General features: G+C 37.8%; 1 protein-coding gene and 1 long non-coding RNA gene across 6 annotated transcripts in view; both read right to left on the reverse strand.

Moving 5' to 3' along the window:
• The window catches only part of LOC141798930 (IQ motif and SEC7 domain-containing protein 1-like), a 194,098-nt gene that overhangs the window by 121,997 nt on the left and 57,786 nt on the right, over positions 1-14,315 (reverse strand). The window lies entirely within an intron of this gene.
• LOC141798933 (uncharacterized) lies at positions 6,554-13,497 on the reverse strand. The gene is made up of 2 exons (XR_012599210.1): positions 7,981-13,497; positions 6,554-7,927 (listed from the first exon to the last, which is right to left on the reverse strand). It is a non-coding gene; the product is annotated as an uncharacterized LOC141798933 (long non-coding RNA).

A 14,315-nucleotide genomic window follows, 5' to 3' on the forward strand; every position in this document is an offset into this window, starting at 1 on the left:
AAAAAAAAAAAAAAAGAAAAAAACAACAGCGTTTGTGTTTTGTTATATTTAGTTTTGGGCCAAGTATCTGCAGTTAGTCTTTCTTCTCTTATATTCAGTTCAACTTCTCTTCAATGTTTTTATTCAACATCAACCCCCCTTTAGACAAACAAACAAACAAACAAAGAAAAAGAAAAAAGAAAAAATCCAGTGTGCTAATTTTTCAACTTTTATCTTTTGGTCAAATATCCTAACTTATTTTTTGCTGTCATCTTGATTTTATTACTACACCTCAAAAAAATAAATAAATAAATAAATAAAAAATAAATAAATAAATAAAAATAAATAAATAATCCCCTTTTCTCTAAAGAAGCAGAGCCCTTGAAAAATATCAAAAACCCTTTTAGTCTTTTTTTAAATTATTTTCAAACATAAACTTTAAGATTTTCCAGTTTGAAACATTAAGTTAAGTAAACTTTATTTCCTGTTTCATTTAAATAAAATTTCAACTATAAAACTTATTTCTTCTTTTACAGTCTGACGTCAAATAGAAGGAAAAATATTCATAGTGACCATGGGGAAATCCATCAGACAGGAAGTTCAAGTTTTCAGTTTTTAACAAGAGATAATTTTGTGTATCAGCCTTTATATATGTCATTAAATATATTTACTGTACATCCTATGGTGCTAGCTTTACTTTCACTACATTTAGCCTCTTCAGTCTCAGTTTCACTGTAAACAATGAGTGGCAAAGAGGCGTGAACTTGTAATTAAGAGATCTTAATTTAGTCAAATTTAAAAACGGTAAAAACGGAAACTTTGGAGAACGGTTTAAAGTACATTCAGCTTCTTTAGTCTCAGTTTCACTGTAAATGGTAGATTATGCAGCAGGAACTTGAAAACAGATTCACATGTCATTAAAATTCACATTTAACTTTTATATTCTAAATAAATTCTTTTTATTTTCATCTAGAAACGTGTTGAACTGTATCTTCACCTGCTCATTCTGTACGTTACAACAAACCAGTTTCCCCTCTGGGCATCAGTAAAGGCTTATTTTCATTATTATGTTTTTAAAAGTACAACTTAAAGATTTCTTGGGTTGGTTTTTCCAAAGTGATGGGGACTTAAAAATGGCGACTTTTACTACATTTAGCCTCCAGAGTCTCAGTTTTACTGTAAATCATAAACTACACAGACGCACAGGATAACTTTGAGGTATGAAGCTGAAGGAGAATCAGGATTTACTGCGACCTGCTCGCAATTAAAGTGTTTTAAGTTTGTTGATATCACAGCAGGATTTAGAGTTTGATGGGTTTTTATTCTAAAAGTCAAATATTTATCTCATGATAATTTGATTTTCACCATGTAAGGACATTAATCTGAGCTGAACTCTCTTTAAATCTGTCCTCGAGTCGTTATAGATCAGATATTTACTCTTCACTCTCTCTGCATCTTCTCTCTGCCGGCTCTGAATCGATGCCTGAAGAAGCTAAAACATTTAAAGGAATCCGATAATATGATGTGGACACCACACCTGCTTATTTACAGTGACTTCCTCTTAGATAATAAGTCTGCACGTGTGCCGGTCAATACAGGTTCCACGAGGCCTCGGACACAGCTGACGTTGGCATTTCGCTAACTGCTAACAGAGTGACTATTGACCCTCAGCTGTAAATGCTAAAGTTTGCAGAGAGGCTCAGCGGCTGGTGGAGCTGCTAGCGGAGCAGGAAAAGGTCAGAAACGACGTCTAAAGCGGAGCCTGAGTCCCTCCACAGCTCTCACTGCAGGAGGTTTAGTGAATCAGTAGGCTAACAAGCTGAAAGATTTAATCCCTGTGGGAAGCTGCCGTAGCTCCCGGCTACAGATTAGCTCCCTTGCTAGCAGTTAAACTCATTTCACAGGAAGCTTGTTTGTTTAAATGGGTTGAAATTCGCCCATAAGGCAGAGACTCTACACACACGCGCAGGAAAACTCACTAAATCAGACGATTTACTCCACATCTCCACCTCAGAAATCCTCTGCTAGCTGCTGGCGACAGATTAGCTCCAACGTTAGCAGGTTGAACCGTAAATAAAGCCTCTCTCTTAGACTGAGTGGGATTTAAAGTGAAGTTGGAGCTAAAAAGAAAAGGGAGGAATGATCTGTTTTTACTCTCTACAGTCTCAGCTTCACCTGTCAGCTACACGTTAGCATGCTAGCAGGTCAGAGGAGCCAGGTGAGTCAGTTAAAGAAGAAGTCTTAAAAAGTCAAAATGAGTCACAGACTGAGCTCATGAAGTCACTTGCATGTGTGAGGGAGACGTGAGGTTGACTCCATGCTCTTCCTGGTTGTTCACTTCCTGTTTCCTGTTCCTCCTCTGCAGGTTTGAAAGCTCAACAGGACAGTGTTGGACTTCCAGTCAGGCCGTTAAAATCCAGCTCAGTGCAGCAGCAGAGAGAAAAAAGTGCTGATGTGCGTTTCCCTGAGGTGTGAATGAGCTCAATCTGTTGTCTGCTGACCTGAGCTCCTCCTCCTCCTCCTCCTTTTCCACTTCCTCCTCCTGCTTTTCTCACTCTCTAAGACTTTAATCGAATTATCCTTCGCTCGCTCTTTCATGTCGCCTCCCCTTGACCTGGCTTCACTCGGCCAGATTGGAGGCGTGAATGTGACATAACGTGACAGTTTGTGTGAGGAGACGTGCTGACTCTCATTTTCTAAACATAGACTCATCTGATTGGACGTTTGCACCAAATATGGGGCAGAACAACAGTTTTTACTTTGGTTGTTCAGAGAAATATTTCAACAGAAGCTTTTGCTTTTTTTTCCCAGCTGTGCAGCGACATCAGTAAACTTCTTCTTCTTTTATAGCTTTTATTCAAAATCCCTTTGGAGTTTTAAAGTCTCAGAATATTTAGTGTTAATTAACTCCGCCCACTAACATTAGCCTCGACCAATCAGACTACTTCACATTTCCTTCAACCATCATGGATCCCTCTGTGAACATGGCCGTTTATCTTAATCCACAAAGGCATTCTGGGTAACATCACAGAATATTATTCTTTAACATAGATTTAAAACAGTATCTGGGAATAATCCTCTTAATCTACAAAGACTTTTAGGGTAACACTCTGGATTACCTCTCTTCATCTTCAAAGTCATCATGGTAAACATTCTAGATTACTACTCATTATCCTCAGAGAAATTTTCAAAAACATTCCGGAACCTTTCTTCTGTTTTTCTTTAAAATCCAGTCAACCAAGATTCTGGAATACTCTTAAAACAAAAAACATTCTGGGCAACATTCTGGAATACCTTTCTAAATCTTTAAAGTCATCATGGTAAACATTCCAGGCTACTTCTCTTTCCTCAGAGAAATTTTCAAAAACATTCCGGAACCCTTCCTCGCTTTTTCTTTAACACCCAACTGACCAAGATTCTGGAATTCTTTTCTTAATCTACAAACAATCATGGCAAAAATTCCAGATTACTTCTCCTCAGGGGCTGATCGTTATTTAAATAGGACCAGGGTATAGTTGGGACGTGATTAAGACTTTATTTTTTCCTTACACTGCCCCCCAAGGGTCCAAAAAAACATTATAGCCCCCCCTGAGGGATTGGAGAAACATGTATGACCCCCCACCCCCCCCTCCCAACCATAAACAACATTTTTGCATATAATCACACCAGCAGGGCAGTAAAGACGGCAATAATGATGATGATTTCCATCAATAAATAGCACCGTATTTTACTTCGCCATTGTTTCTATATAAAACCTTACTCTGCCAGGAGGGGTCAGTATTGAGTTCATAAAGCTACTGTGAAATTAAATCTGGAAACGTCTTCCATTTGATTCTGACACAGCAAAATAAAGACAGACTGGGAGCTACATTTTTCGTATTTAAAATAAACAGCTGTGAGTATAAAAGCTGTCATTATCAACTGTCAGGTGTGAGTTTTTTTCTCTCCTACCTTCCCAGCTGTAGAACAGTGTTGTGTTTTAAACCAAATGGACCAGCAGCAGCCGCTAAAATCCATTCTGTGTCCTCTTGTAGTATTCCAACGCGGTCCTTTAAAACAGTGTTTCTCAATCCTGGTCCTGGGGACCCCTGCCCTGCATGTTATAGATGTTACTCCACTCCAGCACACCTCATTCAAATGAATGGCTCGTTATCAGGCTGGAGCAGAGCTTGATGACGAGCTGATCATTTGAATCAGGTGTGTGGGAACATTCCAGAGTGCTTGTCTCCATGGAAAGATGCAACATTCCGGAATACTCATATTAATTTTAGTTCAGATTGTAAATATTCTGGAATTCGTCTCTTGATCTTCCAAGCTACTCTGAGCAAAATCCCAGAATCCCTCCTTTCTTTTAATCCTAAAGATTTGAATCATCAGCCTCTATTCGATGGACTGTGTGTCATTCGTAGTTCCTAAAGTCTGAGCTGAGTTTGGAAAGAAAGCCTTCAGGTATTCTACGTCTTGTGTACCAGAGCAATCTAAAGTCTGATTTCAAATAGTCAAACTGAGTTGATTTAAAAAAAAAACAGTTGTTTTCTCCAAGATAGCAACTTATTTTTTTACATATAAAACCAGATCATTTGTGTCTTGATTTTGAGAAAGTTAAGCTTGTTTTTCCCAGATAAATTTCTGGTGATCTTACAATCAAATCAGTATGTTGATCTTAATCATGAAAAAGAAAATTATCTTCCCATCATTAAAAAAAAGAAAGAAAGATTTTTTATCCTGGGCTACAAGAAAAAATAAGTCCAGATCTTGAGAAAACAATTGAAATGGTCCTCCTATCTGGGAAAAGTAAATTGATAAATAAATAAAAAATAAATGTAAAATAACCATGACCTTTTGGGGCTTCCGTAGAATCCAGTCTCTCTGTCTGCTTATGCTTCAGCTGATTTCTCACAGAACTGAGTGGGACTTACCTGGATTAAAAAAAGTTTAACGAGTGAAGGATTAATAAATGAAGGTTTCATAGAAGAAGAAGAAAAACAGGCGGCTTCATGACGGTTTCTTTAGAATCATAGGAGATTTTAATATTTATCTTCATCATTCACCATCATCATCATCATCATCATCATCACCTTAGATCACAGTCATCGTCATGACATCATCAAGACCATCAAAGCAGTTGTTTGTCATCGCACAGTAACAACCATCACCTTCATCATCATCATCATCATCATCATCATCATCATCAGGTACATTCTCCTGTTTTCAGTGGATAATAGATTTCTTTTGTATTTCATACTTTTATAATATATTGTATATCATCCATGGTCAATCTCTTTTTGAAATAATTTACAGAAGAATAAAGTCAACCGACCCAAGAATGTCTGAGTATTTACACCGTGACAGAGAGACGGAGGGAGGAGACAGCCGATGAGAGGAGGTAAAGAAATCTGACAGAAGGGGGGGGGGTTCCTCTGTGAGTGTGTGTGTGTGTCCTACACGTGATCCCTCTCTCAGCATCTCCAACACCTGAAATGAAGCCAACCTGGTCAGTCACACTGTTCTCATTAAGAGCCTGAGCTCAAATCAAGGAAAACAAGCAAAAATCACTCTTTTTGTCCGTGTTACTGCAGTTCAGCTGTGTCTGATTTAAGATTTCCTACTTTAAAGTGTCACATGAACGCATCATATCAGTTTGAGATGACAAAAAAGAAAAGACAAGCCAGCCCTGTGAGCTGCAGAGTCTGATTATCAGGCGCGTGAAAGTAAAACAAAACAAATGAAATGTTGACAAAATTGAACTATATGATTAAAAGTTCTGCAGGTGTGTTTTTTGGATTGATTTATTTGTTGTGTGTTTGTAGAAATAGTGCACAATTCAGGATCATCTGTCACACCGGCATGTTTCCAGAAACTGAACGCAGGCGCCGACAGAAGACAAGGCTACGAGACGATCTTTGATTCATGAATCCAGATTCTTCTCCTTTCTTATTTCACGCTATCTCCTCTGTAAAACTGACGCTTTAAATTCTAGGACCTGCAGACGCAGACTACACTGTGAAAAAGCAAACTTGCATATTCTGGCCTAAAACAGCATTTCCATTTGAAATGACCTAAAAATATGAATTATTGATATTTGATATAACATTTTGAGTTATCCCAACAAACTGAGCCACCTGTCTGCTTTAAAAGACTTAACTGAGAATTCATTTTTTAAGTAACAGCTCATTAGAAATGAGCATTATATCTGTGAACTCACATTTCTATGTTGGAAGATGTGGCCTTATGAGATAACTGTACAGTTCAGATAAAACAAATGTTTTAGATGTCTGTGTTGCATCTGTAATTATTTATACTTTTTTGGGGATTGTACAGCAACATACAGAAAGGATAAATCAAATAAATAAAATTTATGTTGTTATAAAGTGAATTCATATGTTATTAAAACTTTCAGACAATTGATAAAAGTTAAGATTTCAAGTTGTTAAAACGTAAAAACAGGAGTTAGTGCAACTTCCAGTTTAGTAAACACAATTTAAATTGTAAGTATGGCAAACTCAAAAGCAAAAGTCAAAAGTTTAAGTTTAAGAGCTGAGTTTGTTGCCGTACAATTTTGAGTTTTCTCAACTTTTCTTTTTTTGCAGTGTCGAAGGCAAAGGTGTGCTTCACAAATCAATGGTTCAAAAACATTTTAAGAAGGGGTATAGTAACCAGGCTGGATGTTCAGACTGAGCATGTGCAAATATTTTAAACCTGAATATCTGGCAATTTAAAAACCATATGTTGATCGAAATCTTATCTCTGGAAAACAAGATTTGTTATCTTGGGATATGAGCAAAAACGAGTCTAGATCTTGAGAAAACTGAAATGAACTCCTTAACCTGACTAAAAATAATAAAATAAAAATGGTCTGGTCCTCGCTGTCACCCATCCCTCATGTGGGTTTCACCTCCATTGTCAAGGTTTCATCCCTTTATAATATGTGTGTGTTACGCATTCCATTTTCCCGCCTTCAGTGAGTCACATGACCAGCTGCACGGAACTCCTAATCAGTGAGTGACATCATCACCAACTGCTGCCCTCTCAGGAGTGAAACTGACTGAAGTTTGGAAACGTCTCCTCATAGATGCCACAATTTTCACCATATCTCTCCAAAAACAAGATATTTTTATGGTAAATTTTGTCAGGAATCCATCCATGTCATTTTTAAAGCTGTACCACTTTTACTTTTTTGTGTAGAGACCAAACTGCAGCAGCTTATGTGGAGCTGGATCCTCCTCTCCCATTCATTCTAATAGGGGGAGCTGAAAGGGCTTCTTTGGGATTCACTGACTTTGAGGGCTCGTCATTAAAAAACCGTTTGAGAAACAACAAATTCATACAGAGCGTTTGTAAAGCAGGGCCCACTCTGTCATCTGAGCGAATTTCAAGCCGATACCATTAATGGCCTAGGAGAAGATAATTTTTGTTTCTTGCCCAAAATTTGGCCAAATGTTATTTTTGAAAGGTAAATTGCCAGCTTCCTGTTTGAGATAGGTCAGGGTTAATGTTTAATGAGACGAACATTTTGACATTGCTTTGACCTCTCTATGACATTCCAACTGACATTGGGAGATGTTTTAGTGTGTTTAGGTGGCGCTAGAGAGCATATTTTGGTATGTTAGGGGTCAATTTTTGTAATATATTGAATTTTAGAGTACACTTCAGGGGCCATATTAGGGCTCAAAGACCAGACGGAATAATGAGAAAGAAATAAATGAATACGAAAGTGTGGGAGAACCCAAAACTGAGCATGGCCAGAGGGAGGACGCATACCCTGCTTCAAACTACTTCAAGACATATACTTAGCTTAATGCTAATGATTTTAAAACCCAGAATAACCTCCTCACACCACCACGGTTTGATTTATCAGAGAAAATTAGAGGAAATCAGAGAAAAGAGCATGAGGAGGAGGAGAGAGGGCATTAGAGTGAAACGAATCAGACTGAACGCTGCCCCCTGCCTGTCACAACACACACACACACTCACACACACACTGCAGATTAAAACTGCTGCCTGTCGTCTTCCTCTGTCACATAAATCCTGACGCCTCAGAGAGCTTTGTCCGACCGTCACATCCAATCAGAAGTTAAAAACACGCTCCGCTAACAGGAAGAGACCTTCGTCACATCGCAAACACAGATCAGAGCCGAGCCCGAAACCAGCGTCAGACAAACAGAGGAGGAAGGAAGCGCAGGGTTAATCTGAGGCCAGCTTCAAAAACACTTTCTGCTTCCTGTATGTTTGTGAAAAACCCTCCTCCCAACTCAAAGACGAAGCTCCTGGTTCCTGATGAATGCCACCATTCATCAGAGGCGTCGACAGGATCCCATCACAGGTACAGTCAACACCAGGCGCCAGGAGCCAGGAGCCAGGAGCCAGGTTGGGATTTGGCCGTCGAACACAAAGCTCGGACTATTCTCTTCCTCACTCAGTTCAGCTGAGGTTCAGCTCAGCAGTTTCTTCCTCCTGGATGTGTTTCACTAAAGAGGAGGTTTGTGAAGAGAGAGCGCCAGCTGTCAGACGCTTTCTCTGAAAGCTGGAGTCACACATGGAGACGGCTCCGGAAAACTTCCAGAAATTTTCAGGGTGAGCACAAAACTGCGGACGTTTTGGCTTTTTTCCACACACTTTTGTTTGCAACTTAAATTTAGGAAAATTTGGGAGCAGGGACCGGGAAAACTTTCCAAAAATCCCAGGACTGCATGTGTGAAAGACACTTTCATTTTTCTGATGCTGTGAAAATCATTTCTGTCTCAAACTCTGAGAGAGAGACGGTTTTTAATTCTTACTATAATTGTCTAGTGGAAGAAAAAAAAAAAGTTCAGACTGAGCGTGTGCAGATTTTTTAAACCTCTACGAATCAAAACAATCCGCTCTAAAAGTAACACCAGATCTCCGTGAGACTTTCTGGCAGGCCTCAAACACCAAGGTCTGCTCATAAGCTCCATCCAGAAGCTAGGGCCAATCAGAGGGAAGGGGGTTTGTGGAGCGGGGAGCCTTAAAGAGACAGCAACTAAAAAAGTTTTACAGACAGAGGCTGAATAAAACAAAACACCAGAGGGAGAAAAATATAGATTTTTTTGACCTGTAAATTTTGGAAAGACACTATGGGGGTAGAGTGTAGAAATATAGAAATATAAGTTAATGAGATTAAAAATGTTGTTTAAACAGTGATTATAATGAAGCAGTCAGAGCTGATTAAGAAGCCAAGGGTTTGTAGTTTCCTTTAAAAACACTCTGAGAGCTCAGAGAGTTCTGGAATGTTGTGACATCATAAGGGCTGGAAGCTCTCTGTCCTTGACGTTGAACATTCTAGAACCTCATTGATGGAACTGCAGCATAAAGGCTACAGATCATTTTTGTACATTTTGATATGTAGTAGGCCGCCATTGTTATTTGGTTGCAATGCATGCTGGGTAATGATGTCAAACAGGTGAAAAAAGTCACTAGAGCAGGGGTGGCATCATGGGTGGGCCCAGGGTACACAGGCCCACCCTAAACTTTTCTTTGATTTTTTTTTTTTTTAATTTTAAATTGGTCTAAGCTTTGTGAAATTTTGTCACCTCGTATTCATTTTGTTTGCATTCGACGCCCTGTCTTTGTACATGAGCCAAGTTGGCAATCTTTAAAAAGATAAATAAATAACCCTGCGCTGGAGGGTCTGAAAAGTCACTAAATATCACAATAAAGTTGCTTAAGTCAGTAACACTGACTGTATCTCATGAACCTTTTCACATCATTGTCTCAGAACACACTTTGCAGGCAAAAAGGCGCCCTCTGTAGGTCTAAAAAGGTAGTGAAGGTATTTTTTAAAGTAGTAAAGTAAAGTTTCGAGATAGACTGATATGTTTTTTTTTCAGGGCTGATACTGATACCAATTATTAGTCAAGGAGGTCGATAACAGACGTTTGGAGCCGATATTCATTTACAGTAAAAGTGAAAATACTTCAGTTAAAAGTTTGGATAATACAAACTCTGACTCTTAACTTTGTTTAAACGCCTTTATGCACGTTCCTTAAACAGCTCTCAGGCTCAGCTGCTATCTTTATAAGCTAAATGAACACTAAAAAAAAAAAAAACTTCTTTAAGTTTTCTACAGTACATAAAGTTTTCAAAATTGGCTGAGTGTAACCAATCAGTATTTCAAAATTACAGTTTTTAATTGATTTCTTATCGGCTGTAAATTAACTAAAACTTCAGATGCCGATATGCTTCAAAATGCCAAATATCGGCGGTGATAATCAGCTCGGCCGGTCATCTGTCTATCCCTTGATCCATTAAGATAAGCACATTTTAACAGGGAGGAAAATGGATTTGATGAAACATAAAGTTTTATCAGTTAGAAGCACTGACTGTAAATAAAGTTTACTTTTAATAAAATGCTGCAGAGCGACTTTAACTGGTCTCTTTTCTCACAGATGGTGACTTTAAGGAGAGGTTAGCAGGAGGAGAAGTCTTCATTACAAAATAAAACTAATCTCAAATCAAATAAAACATGTTTTTTTTTTTTTGTCTAACCCTCATCACGTCCTCTCTTTGATGAGGAAGTCTGAAGGCGTCCCTGAAAACTTCCCCTCTCGTCTCCGTCCTTGTGTTTGAACGCTGAATAAAAACTTCGTCTGTGAAATAAGTGATCTGGAGCTGTGGGAAAGTGGGTCACAGCAGCAGAGAGCGACAAACTGGAGTGGGACTACAGAGACGCTGAGAGGTAACGGAGGCTTCGACACAAACAAGTTCAACACCAGACTCCGTAATCACAGCGCTGACGAGCGCTAACAAGACAACTGCAGCTCCCTGACGACTGGAGACTGTACGCTGTGAGTCATCTGAACACGACTTCTATCAGCAGCACAACCTGTCTGTCTGTTTAAAGACGCTCCTGACAACCGGTAACGAGCTGCAGAGGAGGGAAGAGCTGCTGATGAGGAGGGGAACCTTCACCAACACTCCCAACAACAGCTGAATATATACCTGACAAATCTGAGAAAATAAAGACAAAATCAGAGCTTTATGACATCCTGATGGAAGATATTTCATTCAAAGTCTCATCGACAGTCACTCATGGCTCCTGAAGCCAGATATTTAAATTATGACCAACAAAAAAACTAAATAAATAAAAAACAAACAAACAAAAAGTTAGATGTATGATTCTAAATTCATTTTAAATATGAATTTATGACCAGAAGTGATGTTTGAAGTTGCACCAAAGTCATTTCAGGAAGTGAAAAGGACGCTAAAATATCAAAACAAGAATACTTTAGTCTCAAATTTACAGCTATGAGGGCAATGAAGTGTTAAAATAACCTGATTTTCAGACTTTAAAAAACAAAAATGTTATTTTTCCTACAATTAAAGTCAGAGTTTTTACTTTATTTTTAATATTAGTTACTTTGATTCTGGAAACAGATCTAAAATTCTGACTTTTCTACCATTTAAATGTTCATTTTTTTGTTAAAAGGGATGAAAAAAGTCCCTAAAATAATTAACTTCAGCAATTTTAGATAAAAATTCATAATCAGTTAATGGCAAATATCATATTCCAGCAGTAAATGTTTGCAAATGTTAAGATTTTCAACTAAAACAAGCATGTGATGCTAAATGCTAATGCTAAATGTTGCTAACAGTTTGTGAAACCTCTGTACTTTCCAAAACAACCATTAAGAGAATTTAGTCTTTGATTGAAACTTTTGCTTTTCGCATCTTGTGCATAAGGCTGAAGCTAAAGCTAAGTGCGCTAAAGTAAAAAGAGGGTATTTAGGCAGGCTAAACAGAAGCTAAAATGCTAAATAGCATCTTAACACTGTTTTTAAGCTTGGGGTGCAAAGAAGTGTCTGACAGAGAATATTTAGCGCAGCAGTCAGAGTGATTTTATTTGGAGGTGTTTTGATTGTCGCAGCGACAAATCTTAAATTGGTTTTATGTTAAAAAGTCTCAAATCAAACCTGTAGAGCTGGAATAGCTTCAGTAAGTTAATAAAACATGACTCCCTCAGGTTCAGACTCCTCGGATGAAGCTGGATCCTGCTCTTCTCTCTGATAACCAAACACAGGTTAGCTCGTACGCAGCCTGCCGATATCGCCAAGTTGTAAAGAGAATACATTAATAGAAACGACGGCACATTAAGGTCTGATCTCTTCAGTCTTTAAATCATTTCCCCGCACTCAAAGATAACAGGAAGATCTGACATTTTGATCCGTCTTTCTCTCTCCACACAGGAAATGTTTCACATCGCCTCTTAAATTTCTGTTTCCATCAGTTTCAGCTGATTCTCCATCAGTCCGGACTCAGAGCGGAGTCTCATCATCAGGACGTGGACGCTGTAAAACTGACGGACCATCCATCACAGAGAGGGGTCCTAAAAGTCTGATCCTTTACTGACGCAGTGAAGACACTTATTGTCTTTCATCGTGAAGAAGTGTCGTTTAGTTTGTGGTTTAAAGAAAGAAGACCTGTGTCCCGGTTTGATCTGGATACACGACAGGTTTGCTTTATGTAAATTAAACATATCAGAAAAATAAGTCGAGCTTCAGCAAATTTACTTCCCGACTCTACCTCCTGACATATTTTACAATCCCTGAAAAAATACACGAGAACATCAGCTGTCAATCATCGTTTAACGTGACGTAAAACCTCGTTTTTAACCTCGTATAACTAATAAAAACAAAACTTTTCAGAAAAAAGAGGACTTGGATCCAAGACAGCCAAATGATATCTTCAAATCACCACAACAATCAGACGTGAGAAACATTTCTACCAGGTGGATTAATTTGTTAAAGTTTGACCACAGCCCATCTGGAATGACTGGGGAGATGGATTTTTTGACCTATACTGCAGCCAGCCACCAGGGGGAGCAGTTTTTGTGGCAACTCACAAAGTCTATAGTCACGTCCAGCCTTAAAGGTTTGTACACATAAATGTTGCATCTGGTCCAGATGGGGTATTCACTGATTTTGCTTTATTTACAATTTAAACCAGAGTTATAATCTAAATGAAAACATTTAGTGTTTAAAAAGTTGTTTCTTCAGGAAAAATCTTTCCAAATGTGGCCGTCTTAAACAAACCAAACAAACCTGATCAAAATTTTAAGACCAGTTGAGAAACTGCTCTAATTTTCATTTTGCTCTGTTGGATCTTTAAAAGTTTTGAAGTCGAGTTTTAAAATGCACAAAAAGGGAAAATGAAGTGAGACAAAAACAAAACAAAACAAAAAGAGTAAAAAAATTATCACAAAAATTTGAAAAAATAGTCTGTTCATCAGCTGATCTAAAGTTAAGTAAATAGATAAATAAATAAAAGTTTTAAAAAATGACGGACAGCCAATCAGACTCTCTGGCTCAGGGCTAGTGAAATATTTTTTGGTCGGCCTCTGGACTTTTTTTTTTTTTACCACAACCCTCAGGATCTTTGGAGAAATTTATAATGACTGCTTTACTGAAACCAGTGCAAAAATCATCTTTTTAGAAATGCTTTTAACTGTTGATGCTTAAATTATTGTGTCATTGTGTTTTGTTTTTAATTGGTCTCCGTAAGTTTGTTTTGCATTCTCTAAAAAAAAAAAAAGTATTATTATTATTATTATTATCAATAATAATAATAATATTAATAATAATAATAATAATAATGATAATAATAATAATAAAAATGCATTTGAAACTCTATTTTAAAATCTAAATTTGTGCAATTTTTCAACTGGTCTTCAAATTTTAACCTATCAGGTCTGTACTTGCGTTGATTACTGAAGTAGAAAACTGCATTTCAGATGAAATTTCCAGCTTCACACAAGACTGCAAAACAGAGAAATTTCTCTTTTCTTTTAAATATTCGTCCAAGTTAAAGAAATATAAGAAAAAAGACACAGAAGGTGCATGTCTGTGTAACCACTGTTTATCACGTTACAGCCTCCTGGCTGGCTCTCCACTAGTTGTGAAGCACATGTTTAACTTCAAACGCAGCAAAAGTGAAGATCCGAACAAACTTTAAATAATTAGGCCAAACTTTTCAAATTGATGGAACTCTAAAAAGATGAAAAATAATGTAAAAATGCAAATACCTGAAGTAACTCTATGACAATGAGCTGTTTTAAACTCGGTGGAATGAGCCTGGAAGTGCCCAGTGCCACTTTGGCTGCTCATTTGATGCACAAAAAAAGTATTTGTCATCTCAGTTTAGACTCACTGTTTTATTAGTCCTGTGTACTTCCTGATAAACGTCTGTAAGTCGCCCCCTGACGATCCAACTCCTTACTGGATATGAGCTCACACACACACACACACACAGACAGATGTGGAAACACACGTATTGCTTTTTAAACGAGTGAGTAGAAGCTAAAGAGGGAAGTGAACACAGAT

Source organism: Halichoeres trimaculatus, unplaced genomic scaffold (genome assembly GCF_033239565.1).
Source record: "Halichoeres trimaculatus isolate MK-OKI-2021-1 unplaced genomic scaffold, fHalTri1.1 fHalTri1_scaffold_11, whole genome shotgun sequence".
NCBI lineage: Eukaryota > Metazoa > Chordata > Actinopteri > Labriformes > Labridae > Halichoeres > Halichoeres trimaculatus.